The sequence below is a fragment of the Antechinus flavipes genome, chromosome 3 (assembly GCF_016432865.1).
Source record: "Antechinus flavipes isolate AdamAnt ecotype Samford, QLD, Australia chromosome 3, AdamAnt_v2, whole genome shotgun sequence".
Classification (NCBI taxonomy): domain Eukaryota; kingdom Metazoa; phylum Chordata; class Mammalia; order Dasyuromorphia; family Dasyuridae; genus Antechinus; species Antechinus flavipes.
This window is the reverse complement of record NC_067400.1, coordinates 258,744,170-258,760,358: the sequence shown is the minus strand read 5'-3', so window position 1 is coordinate 258,760,358 and position 16,189 is coordinate 258,744,170.

Here is a 16,189-nt window from a genome sequence, read left to right as displayed (position 1 = left end):
ATGAGAAGTAAAGTGCCATATGTGAAAAACAACCCCCAAAAAGTCATTTGGCTGAACAAAAGATTCCTAAAGAAGAAGAAGCCTGTAAATGAAGCCTACTGCCAGATTGAAAAGAGCTTTAGATGCCAATCAGATGAATCAGATTTAATCTAGAGATAAGAGGAAGTCCTTGAAGTTTGCTGAGTGACATGATCAGCTTTTTGGTAGCTGTTTGAAAACAGAGGGGAGGGATCTAAGGCCAGGAAGTAAATTAGGAAGCTTTTGTAATAGTCCAGGTGAGAAGTGATGAGGGCCTGAATTAGTGTGGTGACTTAAATAAATGTAGAGATGGGAATGGATGTGAAAGATGTGGAGGTAGAGTTAATAAGACTTTATTGAATGAATACATATGTTAAGGTGAAGGACTCTCAGGAGTTCAGAGTAACTTGGGTTATAAATTTAGGGGACTAGAAAGAAAGTAATGCAAGAAGCCAAGAAATCTCTCCATTTCAGTGTTTTCCAACATTCTTATCAATGACTTGGGAAAAAGCATAGATGGCATATTTGCCAAATTTGTAGGTGACACAAAGATTAAAATGAAAATTAGTCTTTACATGGAAAAATTCATATGCAAAACAGAATCTTATAGGCTAGAGTAATAGTCTGGATAGCTAAATTCAGAGAGGAATTTGAATTGAAATATATACATGCATAGATATATATATACACATTCTAAAGTTGGATCCAAAAGAAGTTAACATCTTTAACGGAGGAGGATGAGAGTATTCCTGACTAGCAACAATTCATATTGAAAGGATATGAATGTTTGAGTGGACTACATACATTGCAACGTGGTAGTGATAAATATAATCTTAATCACAGTAAATGAGAAATCAAGATCTTCAGTCCTAGCTTAGAGGAGTTAATCAGTGGGGCAGCCCCAATATCAGCTCATCAGCGCGGAAGGCAAACTCTGAGAAATGAGGCTGTTTCCTGGAAAGAGCAGCCAAGCTACCCCCACAAACACAAGAGGCCTCTATGCTCAAAGCCAAGGCTCAGAGCTGCACAGGAAGCTTGGGATACCTTTACCCCAGGAATAGAGTTCTACCTTACAAATAATAAAGGAGGAAATGCCCAAAGAAAAGGAAAGAAAATGAGCAAGAAACAGAAAAGAACCTTGACCATAGAAAGCAATTATGGTGACAGGGCAGATCAAAACACAAGCTCAGATGAGGACAGAATGTCCACAGAAGAAATCTTAAAGAGAGAGATAAAAGTGGTCTCAAGCCCAAAGAGGTTTCTTGGAAAAGCTCATAAAATACTTCAAAAGGCAAATAAGAGAAGTAAAAGAAAAAAATGAGAAAAGAAATGAGAGCTATTCATGACAGAGTCAACAGTTTGAAGAAGGAAGGGAAAAAAGTCTGAAAAAAACAACTATTTAAACAAGAGAATAAAAGCAAATGGAAAAAGAATACAAAAGCTAATTGGAAAAAAAATCACACATTAAAAACTAGAACAGGGTAAATGGAAGCTAATGACTTTGTAAGATGAAGAATTAGTTTAAAAAACTAGTAAGAATGAAAAAAAAATGGAAGAAAATGTGAAATACCACATTGGCAAAATAATCTGGAAAATAGATCCAGAAGCGACAACTTAAAATTATTGGCCTACCCGAAGGCATGACCAAAAAAAAAGAGGCTGGAAGTCATTAAGGAAAACTGCCCTAATATTCTAGAAACAGACAGGGAAATACTCATTGAAAGAATCCATTGATTACCTTTGGAAAGAGATCCCACAAGGAAAACCCCAAGGAGCATTGTTGCTAAACTCCAAAACTATAATCTCAAGACAAAAATACCACAAGCTGCCAGGGTAAAAAACAATTCAAATATCAAGGAGCAACAGTAAGGATTACTCAGGATCTGGCAGCTTCTACAATATAGACTGTGAGCTCCTGGAATACTATATTCCAGAAGGCAAACTACTCAGTGAGACTCAGCATTATCTTTCAGGGGAGGAGATGGAGCTTCAATGAAATAAGAGACTTTCAACCATTGCTATTGAAAAAATCAGAACTCTTCCGGCCAAGATGGCGGAGAGGAAATACACTTCTGTGTAATCTCCGTGTTTTTCTCTCACTATTCATTTCATTTCATGCCTCTGAATTAATGCTCGACTGAAAAAAAAACCATACAATTACTTACCAAGAGAAACCATCCTTGAGACTCGTCAAGAAAGGTCTGTTTTTGCGCGAGGGCGGGGACGGTATTTGGAAGCAGTCTGCGGGTAGCAGCAGCTGCAACCAGAGCACAGATAGCAGCTCAGAACCGGGTGGAGCGGAGAGGGGGTAGGACCGCAGCCGTCTCTGCGGTGAGAGCTTTGCTATAGGAGCAAGTCAGCAGCCCAGCAGAGAAGCTAAAAACACCGGGGGTGAAGAATACAATCCCAAACAGCTGGAGTTTCTAGGGACCTGGCCACCCCTCCCCCACAGTGTCTTAGCCCGCTCGGATCTCAGAGCGCTCGGATCTCAGTGCGCAGGCGCCATAGCACAGTAGGACCTGTGCCTCACGAATACCCTGCCCCTCCCCCAAAGAAAGCAGCCTCCATTCAAGGGGTTTTTTTTCCTTCTGTTTCTTTGATAGTTTGTCTTTGATAAATAGACAGAATGAGCAAGAAACTGAAAAAGAATTTAACCCTGGACAGCTTTTATACAGATAAAGAGCAGACTCCAAACCTGAGGAGACTAAAAACAAACAGTCCCCAGGTGAATCCCCGAAGGAGGAGACCTTATATCCCTCAGCACAGATGAATCTCATGGAGGAAATTAAAAAGGCTCTCACAAGGGAGCTAGAAGAAAAATGGGAAAAGGAGAGGGAGGCTCTGCAAAAGGAGAGGGAGGCTTGGCAAAAGAGCCTGGAGAAGTCAGTTAAAGAGAGAGTGGATAAAGAAACCAAATCCTTGAAAAATAGGATTAGTGAACTGGAAACAGAAAACAGCTCTCTAAAAAACAAAATTGGCGAAATGGAAAAAAATTCCACAGAACAAAAGAACTCAATTGGACAATTAGAAAAAGATCTTAAAAAAGTGAGTGAAGAAAATACCTCACTGAAAATCAGGGTCGAACAATTGGAATTGAATGACTCGAGGAGACAAGAAGAATCAGTCAAGCAAATCCAAAAAAATCAAACAATGGAAAAGGATGTGAAATACCTTCTGGGGAAGACAACAGACCTGGAAAACAGATCCAGGAGAGACAACCTGAGAATCATCGGACTTCCAGAAAAGTATGATGAAAAAAAAAGCCTGAACACTATCTTCCAGGAAATTATCAAAGAGAACTGCCCAGAAGTCATAGAAACAGAAGGTAAAATAGACATTGAAAGAATTCATCGATCCCCTACTGAAAGGGATCCTAAAATCAAAACACCAAGGAATATAGTGGCCAAATGCCAGAACCCTCAGGCAAAGGAAAAAATACTGCAAGCGGCTAGAAAAACCCAATTCAAGTATCAAGGAGCCACAATAAGGATCACCCAGGATCTGGCAGCATCCACATTAAAGGATCGAAGGGCCTGGAATATGATATTCCGAAAGGCTAAGGAACTTGGTATGCAACCAAAAATAACTTACCCAGCGAGATTGAGCATCTTTTTCCAGGGAAGAAGATGGACATTCAACGAAATAAGCGAATTTCATCTATTTCTGATGAAAAAGCCAGAACTTAACAAAAAATTGATCTACAAGCACAGAACTCAAGAGAAATCTAAAAAGGTAAAGATTAATCTTGGGAACTATATTTCGGCTGTAAAGATGTATAAAAAATACATGTATACCTTGTTCTAGAAACTAGTTGAGGAAAGGACATTGTACTAGAAAAAAGGGAAAGTGGGGGTACTACATTTCATGAAGAGGCAAAGAAAACCTAGTATATCTGAGAGAAAGAATGGAGAGGAATGAAAATAGTGAGTATTTTACTGCTTTCAGAATTGGCAGTAAGAGAAGAATTTTAGACATATTCAATCTATGGTGAAACTTCTCCCACCTCATTGAAAAGTGAGAAGGGAAAAGTGAAAAAGGAAGGAATAAGCTAAGTGGAAGGGAATACGGGAACTGGGAGGGAAAGGGGTAAGTTGGGGGGGGAACTCTAAGGGGAGGGAGGGATACTGAAAAAGGGAGGGCTGTGAGAAGCAAGGGGAGCTCACAAGCTTAATACTGGGAAGGGGGGTAAGGGAGGGGGTAAGGAGTAAGAAAGGGAAAAAGCATAAACCGGGGTCAACAAGATGGCAAGTAATACAGAATTGGTCATTTTAACCATAAATGTGAACGGGGTAAACTCCTCTATAAAGAGGAAGCGGTTAGCAGAATGGATTAAAAGCCAGAATCCTACAATATGTTGTATACAGGAAACACACCTGAAGCGGGGTGATACATGCAGGTTAAAGGTAAAAGGTTGGAGCAAAATCTACTATGCTTCAGGTGAAGCCAAAAAAGCAGGGGTAGCCATCCTGATCTCAGATCAAGCTAAAGCAAAAATTGATCTAATCAAAAGAGATAAGGAAGGGCACTATATCTTGCTAAAGGGTAGAATGAATAATGAAGAAGTATCTATATTAAATATATATGCACCAAGTAGTGTAGCACCTAAATTCCTAAAAGAGAAATTAAGAGAGCTGCAAGAAGAAATAGACAGTAAAACTATAATAGTGGGAGATCTCAACCTTGCACTCTCAGAATTAGATAAATCAAACCACAAAATAAATAAGAAAGAAGTCAAAGAGATAAATAGAATACTAGAAAAATTAGATATGATAGATCTCTGGAGAAAATGTAATGGGGACAGAAAGGAGTACACCTTCTTTTCAGCAGTTCATGGAACTTATACAAAAATTGATCATATATTAGGACATAAAAACCTCAAACTCAAATGCAGTAAGGCAGAAATAGTGAATGCATCCTTTTCAGACCATGATGCATTGAAAATTACATTCAATAAAAGCCACAGGAAAGTAGACCAAAAAATAATTGGAAACTAAATAATCTCATACTAAAGAATGATTGGGTGAAACAGCAAATTATAGACATAATTAATAACTTCATCCAAGAAAATGATAATAATGAGACATCATACCAAAATGTATGGGATGCAGCCAAAGCGGTAATAAGGGGAAATCTCATATCTCTAGAGGCCTATTTGTATAAAATAGAGAAAGAGAAGGTCAATGAATTGGGCTTGCAACTAAAAATGCTAGAAAAGGAACAAATTAAAAACCCCCAATCAAACACTAAACTTGAAATTCAAAAAATAAAAGGAGAGATCAATAAAATTGAAAGTAAAAAAACTATTGAATTGATTAATAAAACTAAGAGTTGGTTCTATGAAAAAACCAACAAAATAGACAAACCCTTAGTAAATCTGATTAAAAAAAGGAAAGAGGAAAATCAAATTGTTAGTCTTAAAAATGAAAAGGGAGAACTCACCACTAACGAAGAGGAAATTAGAGCAATAATTAGGAGTTACTTTGCCCAACTTTACGCCAATAAATTCGACAACTTAAATGAAATAGAAGAATACCTCCAAAAATATAGCTTACCTAAACTAACAGAGGAAGAAGTAAATATCCTAAACACTCCTATCTCAGAAAAAGAAATAGAACAAACTATCAATCAACTCCCTAAGAAAAAAACCCCAGGACCAGATGGATTTACATCTGAATTCTATCAAACATTTAAAGATCAATTAACTCCAATGCTAAATAAACTATTTGAAGAAGTAGGGATTGAAGGAGTCCTACCAAACTCCTTTTATGACACAGATATGGTACTGATACCTAAACCAGGTAGGCTGAAAACAGAGAAAGAAAATTATAGACCAATCTCCCTAATGAATATTGATGCTAAAATCCTAAATAAAATATTAGCAAAAAGATTACAGAAAATCATCCCCAGGATAATACACTATGACCAAGTAGGATTTATACCAGGAATGCAGGGCTGGTTCAATATTAGGAAAACTATTAACATAATTGACTATATCAACAACCAACCAAACAAAAACCATATGATCATTTCAATAGATGCAGAAAAAGCATTTGATAAAATCCAACAGCCATTCCTAATAAAAACACTTGAGAGCATAGGAATAAAAGGACTTTTCCTTAAAATAGTTAGGAGCATATATTTTAAACCTTCAGTAAGCATCATATGCAATGGGGAAAAACTGGAACCTTCCCGGTAAGATCTGGAGTGAAGCAAGGTTGCCCACTATCACCATTATTATTCAATATTGTATTAGAAACACTGCCTCTGCAATAAGAGTCGAGAAAGAGATTAAAGGAATTAGAGTAGGCAATGAGGAAACCAAACTATCACTCTTTGCAGATGATATGATGGTATACCTAGAAAACCCCAGAGATTCTACTAAAAAGCTATTAGAAATAATTCATAATTTTAGCAAAGTAGCAGGATACAAAATAAATCCCCATAAATCCTCAGCATTCTTATACACCACCAACAAAATCCAAGAGCAAGAGATACAAAGAGAAATTCCATTCAAAATAACTGTTGATAGCATAAAATATTTGGGAATCTACCTACCAAAGGAAAGTCAGGAATTATATGAGCAAAATTACAAAAAAGTTTTCACACAAATAAAGTCAGACTTAAATAATTGGAAAAATATTAAGTGCTCTTGGATAGGCCGAGCAAATATAATAAAGATGACAATACTCCCTAAACTAATCTATTTATTTAGTGCTATACCAATCAGACTTCCAAGAAAATATTTTAATGATTTAGAAAAAATAACAACAAAATTCATATGGAACAATAAAAAGTCGAGAATCTCAAGGGAATTAATGAAAAAAAAATCAAATGAAGGTGGTCTAGCTGTACCTGATCTAAAATTATATTATAAAGCAGCAGTCACCAAAACCATCTGGTATTGGCTTAGAAATAGATTAGTTGATCAGTGGAAAAGGTTAGGTTCACAAGACAGAATAGTCAACTATAGCAATCTAGTGTTTGACAAACCCAAAGATTCTAAATTTTGGGATAAGATTTCATTATTTGATAAAAACTGCTGGGATAACTGGAAATTAGTATGGCAGAAATTAGGCAAGGACCCACACTTAACACCACATACCAAGATAAGATCAAAATGGGTCCATGACCTAGGCATAAAGAACGAGATTATAAATAAATTAGAAGAACATAGGATAGTTTATCTCTCAGACTTGTGGAGGAGAAAGAAATTTGTGACCAAAGATGAACTAGAGACCATTACCAATCACAAAATAGAAAATTTTGATTATATCAAATTAAAAAGCCTTTGTACAAACAGAACGAATGCAAACAAGATTAGTAGGGAAGTAACTAACTGGGAAAACATCTTTACAATTAAAGGTTCTGATAAAGGCCTCATTTCCAAAATATATAGAGAACTGACTCAAATTTATAAAAAATCAAGCCATTCTCCAATTGATAAATGGTCAAAGGATATGAACAGACAATTTTCAGATGAAGAAATTGAAACTATTACCACTCACATGAAAGAGTGTTCCAAATCACTATTGATCAGAGAAATGCAAATTAAGACAACTCTGAGATATCACTACACTCCTGTCAGATTGGCTAAGATGACAGGAAAAAACAATGATGAATGTTGGAGGGGATGCGGGAAAACGGGGACATTGATGCATTGTTGGTGGAGTTGTGAACGAATCCAGCCATTCTGGAGAGCGATCTGGAATTATGCCCAAAAAGTTATCAAACTGTGCATACCCTTTGATCCAACAGTGTTTCTATTGGGCTTATACCCCAAAGAGATACTAAAAAAGGGAAGGGGACCTGTATGTGCCAAAATGTTTGTAGCAGCCCTGTTTGTAGTGGCTAGAAACTGGAAAATGAATGGATGCCCATCAATTGGAGAATGGCTGGGTAAATTGTGGTATATGAACGTTATGGAATATTATTGCTCTGTAAGGAATGACCAGCAGGATGAATACAGAGAGGCTTGGAGAGACCTACATCGACTGATGCTAAGTGAGATGAGCAGAACCAGGAGATCATTATACACTTCGACAACGATATTGTATGAGGATGTATTCTGATGGAAGTGGATTTCTCTGACAAAGAGACTTAACTGAGTTTCATTGGAGAAATGATGGACAGAAACAGCTACACCCAAAGAAGGAATACTGGGAAATGAATGTGAACTATTTGCAATTTTGATTTTCTTCCCGAGTTATTTTTACCTTCTGAATCCAATTCTCCCTGTGCAACAAGAGAACTGTTTGGTTCTGCAAATATGTATTGTATCTAGGATATACTGCAACATGTTTAGCATATATAGGACTGCTTGCCATCCTGGGGGGGGGGGAGGAGGGAGGGAGGGGAAAAAACGAAACATAAGTGATTGCAAGAGATAATGTCGTGTAGAAATTATCCTGGCATGGATTCTGTCAATGCGAAGTTATTATTAAATAAAATAAAATTTATTATAAAAAAAAAAAAAAAAAAAAAAAATCAGAACTAAATAGAAAATTTAATCTACAATCACAAGACACAATAGAATATAAGAAAGTAAATGGGAGAAATATATATTTAAATACATCCCTAGCTAGGAAAATAGTATGTTTAACTCTTGGGAACTGTAGCTGTCACTGGAGTACACAGAGGAGTGATCACATGGACTAAAGGTGTGGTTGTGAATGGCCCTTGATGTGATGACATCAAAGAAAAAGATATTGAGGAGTGGGAAAAGGTCTGTGCTGGAAAAAGAAGAAAGGGGAGGTATAATGGGACAACTAGTTCACATGAAGAGGTACAAAAGACCTATTACAATTGAAGGAAAGAAGGGAGGGGAATGAGCACTGTTTGCAGCTTGATCTCATTCGTTTTGGCTCTAAGAGAGTGTAGCTTAATCATTCACTTGGATATAGAAATTTACCTAACCCAATAGAGTTATCCTTTATAGAAGAAGAAAGAGAAAAAGGGAAGGACAAAATGAAAAGGAGGGCAGAAACACTAGAGAAAAAAAGTAAGAGAAAGGGGGAAGAGTTGATAGAAGATAAGGTAGTGGGTGATAACTGCCTTGCCAAAAAAAAGGTAAAATTAGGTTTGATTAAAAGAGATAAGGAGGAGGCAAGATTAGAAGTGAAGCAATAAACTGGGGAAACATTTTTACAATCAAAGGTTCTGATAAAGGCCTCATTTCCAAAATATAGAGAGAATTGACTCTAATTTATAAGAAATCAAGACATTGTCCAGTTGATAAATGGTCAAAGGATATGGATAGACAATTCTCAGACAAAGAAATTGAAACTATATCTAGCCATATGAAAAGATGCTCCAAGTCATTATTAATCAGAGAAATGCAAATTAAGACAACTCTGAGATACCACTACACACCTGTCAGATTGGCTAGAAAGACAGGGAAAGATAATGTGCAATGTTGGAGGGGATGTGGGAAAACAGGGATACTAATACATTGTTGGTGGAATTGTGAACACATCCAGCCATTCTGGAAAGCAATTTGGAATTATGCTCAAAAAGTTATCAAACAAACCCTTTGATCCAGCAGTGTCACTATTGGGCTTATATCCCAAAGAGATTTTAAAGAAGGAAAAGAGACCTGTATGTACAAGAATGTTTGTGGCAGCCCTGTTTGTAGTGGCCAGAACCTGGAAACTGAGTGAATGCCCATCAATTGGAGAATGGCCAAATAAATTGTGGTATATGAATGTTATGGAATATTATTGTTCTGTAAGAAAGGACCAGCAGGATGATTTCAGAAAGGCCTGGAGAGACTTACATGAACTGACGCTGAGTGAAATTGAGCAGGACCAGGAGATCGTTATATACTTCAATAACAATACTATATAATGATCAATTCTGATGGATGTGGCCATCTCCAACAATGAGATGAACCAAATCAGTTCCAATAGAGCAGTATTGAATTGAACCAGCTATATCCAATGAAAGAACTCTGGGAGATGACTATGAACTACTACATATCCCAATCCCTCTACCCTTGTCTACCTGCATTTTTTATTTCCTTCAGAGGCTAATTGTACATTATTTCAAAGTCCTATTCTTTTTAAACAGCAAAATAACTATTTGGACATGTATCCTAATATTATATTTAATTTATACTTTAACATATTTAACATGTATTGGTCAATCTGCCATCTGGGAGAGGGGTGGGGGAAAGCAAGGGAAAAATTGAAACAAAAGGTTTGGCAATTGTCAGTGCTGTAAAACTACCCATGCATATAACTTGTAAATAAAAAAACTATAATAAAAAAAGAGATAAGGAGGGAAAATACATTTTGATAAAGGGTACAGTAAATAATGAGGTAGTAACAATACTAAATGTGTATGCACCAAGTGCTGCAGCAAGCAAATTCCTAGAGAAGATTTTAAGCCAGTTTCAGGAAGAAATAGATAGCAAAACTATTCTAGTGGGGACCTCAACATCCATCTTTCAGAATCAAACGAATTTAACCACAAAATAAACAGAAAAAGAAACTAGGGAGGTTAATAGGATCCTAGAAAACCTAAATATGATAAATCTCTGGACAAATCTGAATAGGGACAAAAAAGAATGCACCTTCTTCTTGGCAGTATCTGACAATTTGAGCATGTATAAGGGTATAAAGTCATCCCAATCAAATGAAAAAAGGCAGAAATTGTAAATGTTTCCTTTCCAGACCACAATGCAATAAAAATTATATTTCAAAAGAGTCAGAGAAAGATAGACTAAAAGCCAATAGAAAAATAAACAATCTAATTCTAAAGAATGATTGGGTCAAACAACAAATCACAGAATCCATAATTTCACTGAAGAAAATGACAATAATGAGACAACACATCAAAACCTATGAGATCTAGTCAAAGCAGTTCTTAGAGGAGATTTTATATCTCTAAATATCTATATAAATAAAATATAGAAAGAGGAGATTAATAAATTAGGCATGCAACTAAAAAAGCTAGAATCAAATTAAAATTTAAAAACCCCAAGTTAAATGCTAAATTAGCTATTTTGAAAATTAAAGGAGAGATTAATAAAATAGAAATTAAGAAAACTATTAAACAAATAAACAAAACTTAAGAGTTGGTTTTATGAAAAAACTAACATAGATAAAACTTTGGTTAATCCAATCAGAAAAAAAAAAGATAAAAGTCAAATCACCAGCATTAAAAACGAAAGTGAACTCACCACCAAAGAAAAAGAAATGAAAGAAATAATTAGGAGCTATTTTGCCCAACTCTATGGCAGCAAGTCTGACAATCTAACTGAAGTGGATGAATATTTACAAAAATATAAATTTCCCAGGTTAACAGAAGAGGAAATAAAATGCTTAAATAGTCCCATTTTAGAAAAAGAAATTGAATAAGTCATTAATGAACTCCCCAAGGAAAAAAATCTCCAGTACCAGATGGATTTACAAATGAATTCTACCAAACATTTAAAGAATAATTCATTCCAATGCTATGTAAAGTATTTGCAAAAATAGATAAATAAGGAGTACTGTCATTTTCCTTCTATGACACAAATATGATACTAATACCAAAACCAGAAAGGGCCAAAACAGAGAAAGAAAATTACAGGCCTATCTCCCTAATGAATATTGATTCAAAAATTTTAAATAAAACATTAGCAAAGATTACAGAAACTTATCTGCAGAATAATATATTTTGACCAAGTAGAATTTATACTAGGAATGCAGGGCTGGTTCAATATCAGGAAAACTATTACCATAATCAACCATATCAGTAAAAAAATCATCAAAAATTATATGATGATCTCAATAGATACAGAAAAAGCTTTTGACAAAATACAGCGCCCATTCCTAGTAAAAAACACTAGAGAGTATATGGATAAACAGAGCTTTCTTTAAAACAATTAGCAATAACTATCTAAAACCTACAGCAAGCATTATTTGTAATGGAGAGAAGCCAGATACACTCCCAATAAGATTAGGGGTGAAACAAAAATGCCTATTATTACCACTATTATTCAACATTGTACTAGAAATGTTGACTTTAGCAATAAGAAAAGAAAAAAAAAATAAAGGAATTAGAATAGGCAATGAGGAAATACAACTATCACTCTTTGCAGATAATATACTCAGAGAATCCTAGAAAATTATCCAAAAACCTACTAGAAACAATTCACAGCTTTAGCAAAGTAGAAGGATATAAAATAAAACATCAGTATTTCTATATATTATTGTCAAAGCCAAGCAACAAGAGATAGAAAGAGAAATGCCATTTAAAATTACTGTAGATAAAATGAAATACTTGGGGATCTACCTGTGATGACCGCGTATTTAAAATCAGCCGGAGTCAGGAATTCAGGTTAAGGAGAAAATCTTCAATCTTTATTGAAGTGAAGAGGTGAAGAACGATTGCGATAGCAATGAGAGCAGCTGCGACAAGACACCAGCTAGCAGTCTCTCTTTCCGCTTCCCTTTCTACTCCCTTGCCTCCACCCACCAAAATCATCATTTCCTATACAACACATCAGGATCTGCACAAAGAGTGGGCGGGGGCCATTCTTTCTCCAAGCTTATATATTAATAGAGTATGGTCCAATTACTATTTAGCTTCATGTGCTTGGGACCTCAGTGCATCAACTCAAGCCTCAGACCATTACATCATCCACTTTCTTTTGTTTAGAACACAGGTGGTCATGCCATCCCTGACTCCTCAGAGAGGTCAGAGCTCCCAAGGGGAGGTGATCATACCCTCCCTGACTTCTCAGGAAAGGAGGTGAAAGCACTAAAAAGGAGATAATCAGCCCTCCTTGACATCTCAGGAAGGGAGATGAAAAGCAACAAAGGGAAGTGGGGGTTGCTAGCAGGTCTCTGGGTTGAAGGGTCTTATTAGAAACAGGTATGCACAGACCCATCAGCATGGGAGGTATTACACAAGTACATAGCAATAACGCAGAGGCTATTAGTGATGACCATCCCCACAGTCAGTGCAGGCTTGATGTGGTGTAACAAACATGAATTGTACACACAAGTAACGGTATAACAAACAATATAAATCAACATTGTTTTGTAAAAGATTGCCAGAAGTCCTAGAAGGAAAGTGTGTAAACAGCAGTCACACATACGCCTACTTCAGCAGCTAAGAGATAGTCCAAAACCAATCTATTGTCCATTGCTTCACATATCAGGGAATCTAATGATCCTCCCCCCCCCAAATTTTTGAAGTCCTGCAAAAGTCTTTTTATGTGTTAGGGAATCCAATGATTCCAGCAGATTTTGAAGTCCTGTAAGAGTCTTATCATTTCTCAGAAAATCCAATGATTCCTAAGGGCTTTCAAGTCTTATGTCTCAAAGAATCCAATGATTCCTGGGGGTTTTCAAGTCCTACAACAATCTTATCACGTCTCAGAGAACCCAATGATTCCTGAGGGTTTTGAAGTCCTACAATTTTCTATGTCCATTAATCAAATGCCATAACTGCCACGCTCTTTCAATGGTGAACACAATCAGCAACAGAACCACCCGATGTTTCTTGGGTCTTCTTCTTTGTTTCAAGGGTCTGCTCCATCTCTCTGCGGTGAACAAGGCGAATGCAGCTCGTTTGCACCCATCTGATTCCTTCTCCAACTGTAGAGATACAAGCAAACCCTCTCCCCCAAGCAGTTAGCCTATCTGGTCCCTTCCATTCATTCTGGGGTCTCTCCACATCACCTGGCGATTATCTAAAGATAGTGGAGCTGCTCGCACTGGACATTGCCCTTCCAGTGGGTTATAAAACCTGTCTGCTAGAGCCAGTGCATCTTTGTAAAAAATCAAGAAGTTAATAGTATAAAGGGCTAAATTTAGTAGTTCTCTAGGGTTACCTGTGGTTCCCTCTTTCTTTTGTTTTTGGAGCAGTGTCTTAATGTCTCTGTTTCTCCTCTCTACTATTGCCTGTCCTTGAGGATTAAAGGGTATGCCAGTGGTGTGTAAAATCTTATACTGTGCACAAAATTGTGCAAAATATTTGGAGGTGTATGCAGGACCATTGTCTGTTTTTATTGCTTGTGGCACACCCATAATGGCAAATGCTTGTGTGAGGAATTTAGTGACCACTCGGGCTAGATCTTTTGCTGCTGGTATGGCAAAAGTAAATCCTGAAAAGGTGTCTACCACAACATGGATAAAAGACAGACGACTGAAAGATTTATAATAAGTCACATCCATTTGCCAGATTTCATTGGGTCTCAAACCACAAGGGTTCTTCCCTGGAGGGAACGTAGGAATGTGGAAAGGAAGGCAAGCTGTACAGCTTTTTACTATGTTCCTAGCTTCCTCTTTTGTTATCCCAAATTGTAAACCTCAAGCTCGAGCAGCCTGATGGTATTTAGAATGGGATTCCTGGGCCTCCTGAAATAAAGCCATACTGGCTAACATAGTTAAAAGGCTATCTGCCTTTGAATTCCCATCAAAAATAGGGCCTGGGAGTCCAATATGTGAGTGGACATGCAAGATATAAATGTTACCTGGATGCTTTCTCACTTGCTCCTGAAGTTCCTTAAAGAGCTGATATATATTAGAAGCTGCAAATTTTATTTGGGCTATGGCAATTCTTTGTACTACACCTACTGAATAGGCTGAATCAGATATTATATTTATGCCTCCTGGGTAATAAGTGAGAGCTAGCATGATCGCATATAATTCGTTCTGCTGAGTGGACTGAAAAGGAGTTCTGACTATCTTTATAGTTAAGTCATGAGAGTATACAGCACAAATATTGTGTTTGGATGCATCTGTAAAGATAGTTGGTCCTTTAAGAGGAACTTTAGAAACTTTTTCTTCAAGAATCCATCACCAATTATGTAAGTCTGGTTATCTTTAATGGAGACCCATGTGTAAAATTTGGAGACTAATAAAATTTGCCACTCTGGGATGGTCTCACAGCACACATTAATTTGTGTATTGGTGTAAAGGGTATATATCTTGTCAGGTCTTGTCCCAGATAATTGTACTGCTCGCTTAATGGTCTTTAATAAAATTCTAGCCACAAGCACTGGGTAAGGAGTAAGGCTTTGTTCTGGTTGTGCCAGGAGGTTCACCCACTCTATCACACTGTCTCTTTGATGAAGGACTGCTGCGGGTGCCTCTTGTGTGGCAAAAACTGATATTTCCAAGGGTTTTTGAGTGACTCTTTCAACCACATTGGATAAAGCCAGTTCAACTTTTCTCAAAGCCTCTTGAGCTTCTTTTGTAAACTGGCGTGGTGAATTTAAAGCACTGTCTCCCCTTAAAATGTCATATAATGGTTGTAACTGATAGGTAGTTAAGCCTAACACTGGTCACATCCATTGGATATCTCCTATCAATTTCTGAAAATCAATTAAGGTGTTTAGCTTCTCTGTTCTTAAGGACAGTTTTTGTATTGTAAGCACCTTAGAGTATACTTTGTATCCTAAATATTGAAAAGGAGCATGTCTTTGAATTTTTTCTTCAGCTATGTACAATTTATAGTTCCTTAGTGTTTTTACGGTCTTTTGTAGACATGCTTCTAACATTTGTTCCTCAGGTGCACATCCCAATATATCATCCATATAATAACTTTCGGAAATGTTTTTCTTACTGGAGCAAGAGCAGCAGCAACATACATTTGACACATAGTGGGGCTGTTTTTCATTCCCTGTGGCAAAACTGTCCATTCATATCTTTTATAAGGCTCAGCTAAGTTAACGCTGGGCACTGAAAAGGCAAATCTTTTCATATCCTCCTTATCCAGAGGGATAGAATAGAAACAATCCTTAATATCTATGACCCAAAGAGGCCACTCTCTAGGCAATTGAGTAGGAGATGGAAGTCCAGGCTGAAGAGTTCCCATAGTTTCCATTTGTTCATTCACTTTTCTTAAATCAGTGAGCATCCTCCATTTTCCAGATTTCTTTTTTACAACGAATACTGGGGAATTCCAAGGACTTGGAGAAGGTTGTAAGTGTCCTTGTTCAAGCTGCTCCTGTACTATATCTAATAAGGCCTGAATTTTATCTCTACCTAAGGGCCACTGTTCTATCCACACTGGTATATCAGTTTTCCATTGGAGAGGAACAGGTGAAAGTGCTGGCAGGTCTTCAACAGCAGCCCTGCTTAAAAAACCAAAGTACTCATTTTTAACCCTAATTGTTGTAAAACATCTCTTCCCCACAGATTGATGGGTATTTTTTCAACTATAAAAGGAGTAAAAA